This window comes from Ailuropoda melanoleuca, chromosome 17, assembly GCF_002007445.2.
Source record: "Ailuropoda melanoleuca isolate Jingjing chromosome 17, ASM200744v2, whole genome shotgun sequence".
Taxonomy (NCBI): Eukaryota; Metazoa; Chordata; class Mammalia; order Carnivora; family Ursidae; genus Ailuropoda; species Ailuropoda melanoleuca.
In genome coordinates, this window is record NC_048234.1 from 20846466 (window position 1) to 20860231 (window position 13766).

At 38.7% G+C, this 13766-nt stretch overlaps 1 protein-coding gene across 4 annotated transcripts in view; it reads left to right on the plus strand.

Moving 5' to 3' along the window:
* The window catches only part of RFX3 (regulatory factor X3), a 275646-nt gene that overhangs the window by 58946 nt on the left and 202934 nt on the right, over positions 1-13766 (plus strand). The window lies entirely within an intron of this gene.

A 13766-nucleotide genomic window follows, 5' to 3' on the forward strand; every position in this document is an offset into this window, starting at 1 on the left:
TATGCTGTAAATTTCAATAGTATTGAGATACAGTATGGCTGGTGTGGAAATACATTTGACTTTTTATATGTTGACCTTATAACCTTGTACTGTTGCTAAATATACTTATTATTCCTAATAGTTTTTTTAAAAAAATGCCTTAGGATTTTCTGCATAGGTAATTATGTTGTCTGCAAATAAAGATGGTTTTACTTCTTCTTTTTTTATTTGTCTGCTTTTTATTCATCTTTCTTGCCTTATTGCATTGATTAGGACCTACAGTATTGGATAGAAATGGTATCCTTGTCCTGTCCCTGATCTTAGAAATACATCATTCTGTCTTTCACCTTTAAGTTTACTGTCAGCTGTAGATTCTTTGTAGATGCCTTTAATCAAGTTGAGGAAGTTCCTTTCTATTGCCGGTTTGCTGGGAGTTTTCATTTATGAGTGGATGTTAAATCCAGATGATCATACACCTTTTCTCTTTTAGTCTGTTAACTTGGTAAATTACCACGATTGATATTCTAATGATAAAGCAACTTTGAATTCTGTGATGAGTCCCATTTTTTCATGATTCATGACATATTTATATGTCACTAGTCTCGATTTGTTAGCATTTTGTACAGATATTTTTGTGTGTTTTTCTGAGGAATATTGGTAGTAGTTAAAGATTCTTTTTTTTGTCACTTAAAAAAAGTCAGGGTAATCTTGGCCTCATAAAGTGAGTTAGGGAATGTTTCCCCATCTTTTATTTTGGGGAAGAGTAAACACCAACTGCCTTATGATTTGGGAAATACCGACATTCACTTTTGTGACTTTAATAACCTAATTCTTGTTACCGAAATAAGAAATATTTAATATAGAATAAAGACATGTTCTTCCTTTCAGGTATTCTCCAAATGGTTATTTGCAACTAAAACCAAAATAAAGCAAAAACCAAAATAGCAGGTATACTCATACAGGTGCTCGTAAAACTCGATATGCAAATTAAAAATTTAATAACTTTTGATGTGAGTTTAATATCAATAAACCATATATATGATATATGATATATTTCATAGAGATGTTAATACTCACATTTATTTTTGTTCATAAAACATTTTGTAAAGTTCCTTGTACATTCTCAGGAAGTCATGCTGTGTGTGTGCATCCACTTCTTACCAGACTTGTCAGTGTGTAATTGTTATGTTGCAGTGAACTTGGATCTAGCAGAGTATTGTTCTAATTGTACTTCTTCCTAGCAAGAACCTGTTCCTTGAAAGTGTGATAGTTCTGGAGTCCTCCTGCCTTTTTAGATGAGAAGACTGGTAGATGCATTCTAGTTGCTTGGTCATCACTTTTATTGACTTTACTGCATGCCTCTCTACATGCTGGTGTTAAAACTATTCTGTCTGCACCCAAAGCATGTTCTTTGAACTTTAGGATCAGGATGGCAGGTGCTTTTACTTGACTACCACTGTATCTGTGAAAATTGTTTCAGAGGATTGGGAAATTGGATTAAATGAATAAAAATGATGAACTGTAACGTTTAATAAAGAAACACAAAACTCAGTTTGTTTTCATGCCACGAGAATAGTTATTCTCTTATGTACTTTCAAGAATATCAAAATATAAACTTTGCTATAAGATTTAAATACATTTGCTACATGTCTTGCGATCTGACTCAGAGTGTAACCACCCCCAAGCCCCCACGCAGGAGAAACTCTATGCCCTGTAAATCACCTAGCATATTCTTGATTATGAAATATTTTACAACATTTCATAGAATAATGGGATTTCAAAACTACCGGAAAAGTTTAAATTATATGGAATAGAATTTCATAAGGTGTTTAAAAATAGATCCTTTTTTATTTTTCCTCTCATAACAATCACGAACTTGAAATTTCTCTCCTGTGTAAATTTACTAAATGCTTACCTTGCTGTAAATACCACCTACATAATGACATAAGATATATGAATCAGTAGTTATAAACTAAATCATTAAGCATATTGTTGATACTTTGCATGATTATATTTTATGCAGTATCTCGCCCCATGAGTTGTATTTACATTTATTTACTGGGTAGAGTGACATAAAAAGCTGAGTTACAAATGACTCTGTTAAAGGCAGTGGTGGGACTGTTACTATAACATATATTTTAAATGAATATTAGTGAAAGCAAGAAAATAAGAAAAAATATTAAGGTTCAGGGATGGGTGTCAGAACTCACTGGGAAGTGTCGGATTTTGTAGATTACAATGACCTGTCATTGTACAAGAGAAATCATTCTGTGGGGTCATTACAGTAGAGTGAGAATGCAGAAGCATCTTGGAAGGCATTTGTCGTTTAGTTCTCTGTTGCACATATAGTAAAAATACATTGCTAGTTAGGAGTTTGGTTAGGTGATACCTAAGCATCATCATATAAACAGAAGTTTGTATATTTAGAACTGGCAGCAAAATAGTGAGCAGTATCTTGGAGCTTTTTTGGGTAGTGGACTAGCTGCTATCATATTCTAATGTAATTAGTGGTATACTGTTTGAAGACTTTTTTTTTAGCCCCTAATAATCCTCTTAAACTTGGGAGGATGAGAGGTAAGGAACTAGCTCTGTGAAATCCTGCTTCGGTTAAGATGTACAGAGAACGAGATGAATAAATGACATGAATAAACAACAGCTTTTGTTTATTAGTTTCAAGCTTAATGCTAAGAAAAGTAAAACTGAATGTTAAAAGTTATAATGTTAAACATTTTCAAAAGTTTTAAGTGTTTATCATCCTTGATGAATGCATAAGCTGGAGGAAAAATGGGTAGATGTAGAGAGTGACAACTGTTTCATTGAACAAGGACTTTTTTTCTAAATGTTAAATTTATGATATGACACTGTTAGATTATTTTGTTTCAAGCATGTGTCTATTGAGGTGTAAGAGTATTTGTGTTTATTTCAAACCATTTAGTCTTTAGTATAAATTGCTGAGATGCTGATTTCATGTGTCTCATTATAAGACAATTTGGCATTTTAGTATAATACAATTTCATTTTTAGAGCCCAGACTAGATTCAGTGTCTTTTCTGAGTACTTGATAGGTAACTTAGAGATTTGCTCAGCCCCTGCCTTCCACGGTCCAGTTTGTCACAGATCCTGTGACAAAGCTCTTTTGTGTATTCATATCTAAGCTGGGTTGGAGGCCAGAGTAATGACAGAAGGCAAGAGGATGTGCCAGACCAAGGTCCTTAGATTTGTAATCATCTTTTAATAATGAGAACTTCTTATAATAAGGTCTTCTCCCTATCATGTCACTACATAGTTGTTTAAAATGTTGATTATAAAAGCAACACATATTTTATAGAGAGGAACGGAACTAATACCTATATCTCACCACCTATGGAGAACATAGATTACCTTCTTAAGGTAATAATACTTAAAATATAAAATTGTTTTAAGGTCATTATTGGAAGATGCTATCTTTAAAGATGCTCTTCTATCAAAATGTACCTTATCTGAGTAGAATGGGTAAGAAGATGGAAGGATGAGATGGTGGATAATTAAGTAGGGGCTGAAATGATACTTTAGGAGAAGATTCAGAGGGAAAAGAATCCTTGTCACATTACTGAAGCACAGACCGAGAAGGGAGACACAAGTGCCTGACCCTCAGGAGCCCATCCAAGGAAAAATAAGGTTCTATAAATAGTGTTCTTAACCATGTCACCTGTCATTTGCACATATCACTTATAATTTGAAAAATATGTTTGGATTCTGGAGACATTTTGGTTAGCTTTTTGCATCCAAATGAAAAACAGTGGCTTCAGAATAGGTGAAGATCCCATAAGGGTGCCAGCTATGTGGCTTTAAGTTCTTTATTCTCCAAATTTAATCAGTAGGCTCTGGTCCTGGAACTTCCCAGGTGCATTTTTCACTTTTCACAGATGTGATTGGGTTAGAAATCATTCCTGTTTATCTGAGTGAGAACCCTTTGGTAACATGCCTTTGATTCTAAGATAAGTGGATGAAATGTGTTGCATAAATCATGTCACAGCAAACAATTGTCACTTGGTACTAGAGCTTGATGAAATTTAAAAATGTTGGCGTATTGCCGGTAGTGTTCAGTTACAGTTCTATAGAAAGTCTTTCGGTACAGATGAAGCAGTGCCCGGTAATGCAAGATTCTTCTCTCAAGTGATAGGGCTTGTATGAGTTTATTACAGGGATCCCTGCGCTGAGCTCCCAAGACATTCAGCAAGGCTTTGTTTTAATTTCTCATTGCTCTGCCTTTGGCGCATTCGTAAGAAAACAGAGCAGACCTTCAGCTTGCAAAACCCTTAGCCTGTTACCGAAAGTTCTAGATCCATCCTTGCTTATGATCAGTTTACCATACCCAGACTTTTCGTACAGAATGATAAAAGTCTACTCAGCACGTGCACAAAAGGGGCAATGAGCCTATGCTCTTTGACTCTAGAAGAACTATCGCTCCAAGGCTTGTCCTTCACGCTGGGCCAAATTTTCTTTCTAAAAACCACCCACATTTGATTTTGCCATACCGAGACTTGAAAACTTCTGTCATTTATGAAAAACTTTTAAGTTTTTGATGTCTTTGGATTTCAAACAGACACATACACACATTAAAAAAAAAAAAAATCCTTTGCTTCCCATGTCCCATCCCCATTACGTTCCCTCTCCATAGATAACGATTTTCATATTTTTGCTCTGAATCCTATTGTTTGTGTATGTCTTGTTAGCCATGTAGATTTATCGTGTGTGCACGCAAACACTGGATGTGCATGCATTTTAATTTTGCATTGCTGGTGTTACACTCTGGACATTATTTAGTCTTCAGCACTGTTTTAAAGATCTACCATGTCATTGGGTATACACCTGGATTTCTTCTAACTGCTGCCTAGGCTTCTGTAGAAAGTATTTCCTTCATTTTATTTATCTTATGTGTTGGACACCTAGATTACAGGGCCTTTTTATAATTGACTCCACAGTTTTGGGCTATCTCTTCTACTCCATACAACTTCAGTTCCAGCTCCATTAATCAGTCTAGTATGAAGACAGAGTACTTTTCGTATTTCCATGGTTTTGTGCATATTTCCAGTCTTTTAATGACTACTTCTTGACTCTGCGAGACTCCACTGCTGTCCTTTCCTTGGTGAAGACTTCAGCAGCTCCTCCATTCTTCACCTCGTTGCTCTGTACGCTGCTAATACGGCACTTCTTTCGTCTCGGTAATACCGAAACCGATATTTCTGCCTGAAAGTTGATTTTCCCTCTGGATTTTTTGAAGGCAGGGACCCAATCCTAGGTGTCTTTGTGTCCTTTGCTTTAGTGTGGTGAATTGCATACCTTTGGCAAGCAGTGAAACACTAATTGAATAAATGAAATGTGTGTAGGTTCTCTAAAGCGAAATACTGCCAGTATGAGCACAGATGATTCTCATTCGTAAGGACAAGTTGGAACACAGACACTGAAGTGGGGTTAGAGAGAGGAGTGTTCAAGAGGCTGAATCCCGAAATGAGTTGGGGCTTGGGAAGATGCTAAGGACCACAACATGGTATGGTCAGACCACGAAGTAAAAGCAAGAAAAAGCATAAACTGGTGCTCGGGACAGATGGTGTAATACCGGATGTTGGAACAAAGGCAGATCTGTGGAACTCCTGGGTTGGTTTCAACTTCTCTATCGAAAGAAAATGATATTCAAATTCAGTAAAGGAGACTCATGATGGTAGCAAGGGGGTTAAAGTCCAGGGAAGGTGGAGGAGAAAGCACTCTGATGCTTCCCACCAGTTAATGCTTCAGGATTTAAAGACCAGAAATGAATGGTTTGGTTATCTTTCAACAATTATGATTAGAACCAGAGATGCCAAAAGACTAGCATGCAGATACCGTTTTTATTTTCAGAAAAGAGAGGTAAAAGTAGATTTCTGCACCACTAAGATTATGGGTTTCATAGCTATCCTTGGGACGTTCTTTAATTGATTATTAGACAGACACTTGGTGAACACTCACCTAGAAAAGAAGCAATCCTTGGAGACCACATGGGTTCACTTGGAATGTGTCATGTTAAGCTTGTGTAACTTTTTTACTGTCTGGGTGGAGTAAGTTGATTTTCCAAGGCTTCGGACAGTGTCTCATGATCGTGTTTAGGAGATAGATGGTCAAATTAGGCGCTGTTTTATGAGGACAGGCAGATTCATAGACAGTTGAAAAAAACTTGATGACTGGATGATGTCAACTAAGAGAGAGACTCTTCCTTTCACTTTGTCCTATTAATCATTTTTATCACCAATTTCGATGGAACAGGCCCATCACATTTGCATGTCACATAAGCTGAGAGAAATAAAAGCTTAGCCATCTGAAATGACTGGCTGAAACTAAAATGGTCTATAGTAGTGATTAATGTAAAATTCTTCGTGTAGGTTTGTCAAATTATCACACTAGTCAAGAATCAAGTAGGCGTGTTTTAAGGACATTTCATATGAAGAAGACCTGAGAATTTGTGATATAACTGTTATTGCCATATCCCAGGGGTGGACTGTTCTATACAAGTGCAATCTCTGGGATGAAGAAGGTACAGTCTCTACTGGTGAGAAAATGCCATGATACTCATTTATAGCTTCCAGGTTTTAGGAAGTATCTGGGCACTTTATCATAAAAGGGATATTTCAAAGAATCAGCATGGTTTCCTTCTTAACGCTTAACTTTTGTGTCTGTGTGTGTGGAATGAGGAATCATCAGAATAATAGGTATTTTCAGATATTTGAAGAATGAAAGAGGAATTTGCCTCATTCCATACTTGTATAGCTTTTGAAAGAAAGGATCAGGTACCCGCTGTAGGGGCTGGAAATTGGACCAGGCATCGGGAATATAGTAGTGACTAAGAGCAAAAAGTGACCTCATCTTTACCCTTTGTGTCACTGACAGTCTGGGGGGAAAGTCAGACATGAAGCGCACAATGACACGAGTAAGGGTATATCGCAGCCGTGTGTGATGACAGCGACGAAGGAAAGGTACTGCACCCTGAGAGAGCACAGTCGGGACACTAGATTTGGGCAGTGAGCTCGCTGCTCGCTTGAGGAAGCGAGGCTGGAGATGAGAAAGTGTGTCTGTGAACTAGGTGCGAGGAGGACAGGGATCCAGGACCAGGGAGCCTGACAGTGGGCAGAGAAGACACCCCCAACCTGAAAAGGAAGCAAGGTTCAGGACACTCCACCTTTGAAGACTTTGGTAAGAAGTTTATTCTGTGTCTAGGAACAGGAAAAACATTTGCTGGTCTTATCTAGAAGACTGATTTGAATTGGGGACGGCATCTGTGGCTACAGTGTGGGAAGTTGAGGGCTTGTGGCCAGAGAGGATGTGATAAACCACCTGAGGAAGGACTGTAGACCACTGAAGCGGAGTTGTGCTGTAGGACCTGTCCTAGAAGGGGAATTCAGCACTGGGATGGGGAAGAGAGCATTCTATTTGGGGGTGGAAGATGTGGGTACAGAATCCTGGTTTTGCTAGTTACTAGTTTGGTGGCCTTCTGTCCCTCAAGTAATAGCACAACTTTTTGCTCAAAGGTTTTGTCAGGATTAGATGATTCTTGTAAATGACTTGTCAACTGTGAAGTGTCCCATAAAGTGGAAAAATTGAGGAAAAAAAATCATCAACGATGGCCATTATTGGACTGGGCGATCTAGTAATGGAATGGAGTTTCTTAAGTGGTTCCTAGTCTAATTATTTGAAGTATTTAAGATTTTTATTATTGTTGGGGCGCCTGGGTGACTCAGTCAGTTAAGCATCCAACTCTTGATTTCTGCTCAGTTATGATCTCAGGGTTGTGAGATCGAGCCCTATGTCAGGCTCTGTGCTCAGCTGGGCGTCTGTTGGAAATTCTCTCTTCCTTCCCCTCTACNCCCCCCCCCCCCCCCCCCCCCCCCCCCCGCTCATTCTCACACTCTCTCTCTCTCAAATCTTAAAAAAAAAAAGATTTTTATCATTGTAGCTTCAGATCCCCATTCCTCTTCCCAGTTGTCTTGGAGCAATCCTTACCAGGCACAGTCTGAAAATTTATAATGACTCCATACTTTTCGGCTTTCCAGTAGCAGTCAAGTTGCTTGATGTGATTTTAAATACAATCTACATGAGCTGTTTTTGTCTTGCGTGACCTCGAAAGCAAGAAGCGGCTTTAATGAATCTTGTAGCAAAACCCTAAAGCAAAAACTTAGAAAGTATTAAAAATCGTCAAAGCTATCTTTTGGTTTAGTAGTACTTCCATATCTTAAATTATATTTAAGTACATAGAGATACACGTGTATTTCTGTGCTAGAGTCTTGCCTGTGTACACATCTGTACGTGTGTGTGTCCACGCAAATACACGGAAGGTCTTGTAAGTGGAAATATACCATTAGTTTTTGAAGTGCTTCAATTTAAAAACCCAAATAAAACAAATCAGGGTAAAATATGTAGCTATTTTTTGGAGACAGCTAGGAAGGGAATAATATCTCTAATAACTCACTGAAGGGAGTATGCTTTGGTGGCATGTCATTTATTCACATATTTATGCTTGCAAAGTCCACTTGACAAATATTCAGTGAGTACCTAACATGTTTATATGCCTCTCTCTAACCTGCACTTTTATTACGGTTATTTACAGATGTTACCACTAATCTCAAAAATCTGTGTCTTGGTCGAATATGACCTGCCCTTTTGCAGGAAACTAAGGCAACAGACCAGGATGCGAATACAACTTAAAATTTTAAACTTATGCGATCTTCTGGCATCATCCCAAAGACAGCTTCAACTGTAGTGTTCTGCACATTTAACCAACTGTTAAATGTTATTGTCCTTGAGTATTCTGTTGCTTTGATGGTTATAAGAAGTATTCAATTCTAAATATATTACCGATAGCGTATGACTCCTGCATGCTTCTTACTACTTGAGAAGTTGGTGTGCAGAGAGGGAAATGCTGCAGTTCATTCTAGTTATCTAACACATTTTCTTTAGGGAACTAGGATAATAATTGCTGAAAACCAATTGCATTTTAGGGGTGTTGAGCCTTGGAAGTTGCTTCTGGATCCATAGCTGAGTAGAAGATATGTCTGAGTAAGAAATCAGCTCTTCCCACAGACTTCCATTTATACTTACAATGACAGTAATCGATGGAGCAGACACTATGCTAAGGATTTTACGTGTGCTTTTACTTAATCTTTCCAACAACCCTGTGAAGTGTGGGTACTGTTACTCCAGTGTTACAGATGAAGACGCTGGCCTTTGGGGAAGTTCAGTCACAGGGCCAAGTCACTTCTGATTCCAAGACCGCTAACGCTATTTGAAACAGCTGATTTGCCACAAAAGAAGTTGATTGAAATCATTTTAGACTAATCTCCTGGAGCTAGCCTTCTTGCCTTTGCTCTGGTACTATATTAAAAGGATACAACACACAGAGAGCAGATACAAAGGTAGAAATAAGAAAAGGATAGCAATCCCTGAGTCGTAGATTCCTTGTTGTTGCTTTTGTTGTAAGTATTTAAATAGCTAATGCATACACATTAAATAATGTAAAATTATTATTTCATTATTATTAAATAATGTAAAAAAGTAACTCCGATAGCCTGAGAGTATATACAGCGCCAGTCATGTTTCCCTCCCACTCCAGCCTCCTGTGCTCCCACAAAGAGGCAACCACTGTGTCTAATTTCTAGTTTTTCTTCCAGAGATAGAGTTAGCATGAGTTGATTTTTGAAAAATAAAAACACAAAAACATTTGAGCATCGTGTGTAAAGAAACAAACAAGATGGAGGCCGCCAGGACTGGCCCCAGGTGGGGCCGAGCTGCAGGACGCGAGGCTGGACGCGGACGAGGTACTCTGTAATGGGACTGCGACCAGGCCATCACGTTAGCCCTCTCCCCATAGGAGTCACGGAGCCCTGCAAGCAGGTTGGCCCCATTTTATAGATGACGGAATCGCTTATTTCTGTCCCAGGAGGAGTTGCATGGAGAGCAGCATTCAAATGCCGGGCCGGGCTGGGCCTCTCATCTTTCCATTATAATGCAGTGCACATGACCTCCAGATTTGAGAGTCTTGTGAACAGTTGTACAATTGCAGTGGTCTAAGATTGACTAAGAGTTTCTCCAGGTAAGCTAGTTAAGCAAACCTCAGAAAACCAAAGGCAATAGCAGATTTTTCTTAACTTTTGAAATACATTTTTTATCTTAGAATAGATTCAGATTTACAGAAAGCTTGCAAAGATAGTACGGAGAGTTCCCGGATACCTCTCACCCAGTTTCCCATAGTATCAACAGGTTGCGCCACGATGAGGTTACTCTTTATTCCCCCTTTCCACACTGTACTCTTTGAAAGGAAACCACTATGCAGAGCCCACACATAAGGAGTGGGAAGTCATGTTCCACTCCCTTGAAGGTGGAGTGTCTTCAAAAATTATTTGAAATTCCTCTGCATGTGATTTGTTTCTATTTCCCCGTTTATTTAGTCATGTATTTATCTAAATATGGATTTGTGGATATTTATTTTGTACTTTGGATTATGATGCAATACCATTTCATTTTATTGTTCAGATTGTTCCAGCTTTGGTCATTGGGAGCTTTTTAATTGGCCCCGGTATCCCTTTGACGTACCCTTATTATTGTGGGTTTTTTGTTTTTGTTTTGAGTACTTCCTTAGTGTCTGGTGCTATAGGATGCATTAAACTCACCCTAGTATTTTCTGCTCCACTCTTTGAAACATTTCTCCAAATAGCCCTGGCTCCTTTTATTGGAAAATGGTCTAGAAACCAAATCTGGTGCCAATTGTAGTAGCTCTTTTAAAATCAAATATTTAATAGAAAAAGAAGTTTTAGCCGTTGTTTCAGGGAGTGCTGAATTAGGTTATTGCAATAAGTTATATGTTAATATTGCTGGAATATAAAATTTACTTGAGTTGAATAGAGTGAATGAGAGTATTTTTAAGTAAAATTCTAAGAAATAATTATTTTATTACTCTTTCCTGTTACTTTAAAAAAAGCCACCTGTCCTTGATGGCACTTTATTCCAGACCGGAACCTGAGGCAAAACTTCAAAACATGGTAATTTGAAGCAGGTTAGGATTAATTCGAGGATAGTGGGAAGACTTTATACTCCATTAGGAAAATTAACAAGCATGGAGTCTATGGAAAGACATGTAATTCATATTTATGTAAAGAATAATACTTTCTTTTGCATCACTAAGCATTTCAAATTTGTGTATCCAACAGAGGATTGGGAGAGAATATTAAGGGAAAGCAAAAAAAATAGTAAAGAGCAAAAAATGACTGTTGAGTATAATGAAAATATCACGACAGTGGCACTGATTTATGTCATTTCAGAGGAATATTCCTTATTAGAGATATGGCCTTTCTAACTCCAGAATCGAAGTATTTGCTGATAGATCAGACAGTTGTTTTGGGGGGCTTGTATGTATATATTTGCCATCTCAGTAGTACTGATAAACATTTCTTTTTTTTTTTTTTTTTTTAAAGATTTTATTTATTTATTTGACAGAGATAGAGACAGCCAGCGAGAGAGGGAACACAAGCAGGAGGAATGGGAGAGGAAGAAGCAGGCTCATAGCAGAGGAGCCTGATGTGGGGCTCGATCCCATAACGCCGGGATCACGCCCTGAGCTGAAGGCAGACGCTTAACCGCTGTGCCACCCAGGTGCCCCTGATAAACATTTCTTGAGTGCTTATGTCTTAGTTTTACGTTTTGCCCTGTCTTGCTCTGCAAGCATTCCCTTTACTCGTCAGCTTCTACCATTTCAATAAGAAAGTTGAATTGCTACAGCTCATTACGCAGCCAGGTCGGAGGAATCGGGATCTGATAGGCGCCTGCAGAAAATATTATGTTGGTTGAAATAAACAAAATCCTTTTCTAAGAATGAACCATATGCTTTTTCCTCGGCTACAGTTATCCCTATTTGTCCTCACCTATTATATTCTAATTTTCTCTTATTTTCACTGTAAAGAATAGTCTTCTAAATCAGTGTAAATAGAAAAGCGCCGTGCAGTTGTCAATTAGTAAGAAGCACAGCGCTAATGAGGAGGAGAAGCGGGCAGGTGAACACTGAGGCAGGGGTAAAGGAAGCGGTCTCTGCTGAATAAGCAAGCGTAACTCAGGGCTCCGGAAAACTGAGTGAGTTGAAGATGCCCAGGGATCCCTCAAATGAGAATAGCGGAGAGCCCCGAGAGGGATGGAGCGGAGTATAGAGATGGGGAAATCATGAAAGACTGGCTCTGGGTAAGGGTTGCTGGTGTGTCCGGGGATTGCCAGGGAGCTCATGAGCAGCTGAGAATCTTCTTCAGGGTTCGGTGGAAGAAGTGCTAGAGCCTATGTCTGAAGAGCCTGGAGACACTCACCTAGGACACGATGGAGGGAAACTGAGGTGGATTAAGTGTACGCTCCTGGGTTTGGGGTCCTAGATCATTTAATTTTTAGATTCTCTCTTTCCTGTACCATGTCAGTTAATTCTTACATCAACTCTTTGAGGGAGAGTAGTATTAGTTACAGTATTACAGAAGAAGGAAATGAGGCACAGAGGGGGTTGAGAATACGCTGCAAACCACACAGCAGCTAATTGGAGGTAAACTCAGACCAGAGTGTAAAAATTGGAATTTTTATTTTATTTTATTGTCATTTTTAAAAAAGATTTTATTTTATTATTTGAGAGAGAGCGAGCACGAGCAGAGGGAGGGACAGAGGGAGAAACAGTTTCCCTGCTGAGCAGGGAGCCCGATGTGGGGATGTGGGACTCGATCCCAGGACCCTGAGGTCATGACCTGAGCCAAAGGCAGATGCTTAACTGACTGAGCCCCCCAGGTGTCCCCGAAATTGGAATTTTTAATTTAATTTCCAAGCATTTAGGGGGTTGGGGATCAAGATAGACTAAAACCAATTCAGTGTATCATAGGTGCAGACTTCTTAGGGTCTGGGGCAACTAACAATCCTTTTTTGGAGTTAACTGGGTTGAAGTGGTCAAGAGAAAGGAGTTTGAAATTGTGGCTATTAGGTTTAGATAGTTTGGAGCTGCTAAAAAATGAGTGTTACGGCAGGTTGCTATATGTAGAGGGCCTTAGAATGGACTTAAAAGTCATGGTCAGAGCTGATATAGCAGTGTGCTTGGGGATGGGCTGAAAGGTGGAGATGGGTTCTCTTAATTATCATTTCATATTCCCTTTGAACTTGTCAGGATTCCTATTGGCTAGAGAGTGATTTCTGACCCTTCTTTTTTGGGGAGAGTAAATCTTAGGGAGATTATTCTTAGATTCTGGCAAACTGGTTGTTAGTACAGTAGTCCATTTGTGAATGGGAAAGGAACAAAAAACACTGTGAATTGTAAGGATGTAATATTTTAAAAATGGTGTGTTTATGTTTACAGAATAAATCTCAAGAGCAAATTAATTATATGTCTGTAGTTCTTGAAGTTAAGTAGGCTAAGTGGGGAGAAAGCATGATTTAATCTTGGTTTATTGCTGGCCAAATCTCTAGGCTGGCCATTTTTTTTCCTTTTAATAAAAATGCTTGTGGTTCCTTGTCTTCCCATTAGCTCATAGTTGAGAGCTCTGTTAAGTTGTCTGTGAGACAGCGTGCATTCGGCTTGCCTGATTAAAATTGTTCATGAGAGATCAAGCAGACAAGGGACTTTTAGCGTAATTAAAAAAGCGCTGCTAGCCTTTAAAGATGAGATTTCAGAGATTTTCGAATTTATATCCACCTGTAGGGAAGTGTGTTTATGTAATTAGATTCCGGTTCTCTCATGAACCCTTCTTAATTCACACATGGTGTCCTTTCCTTTTA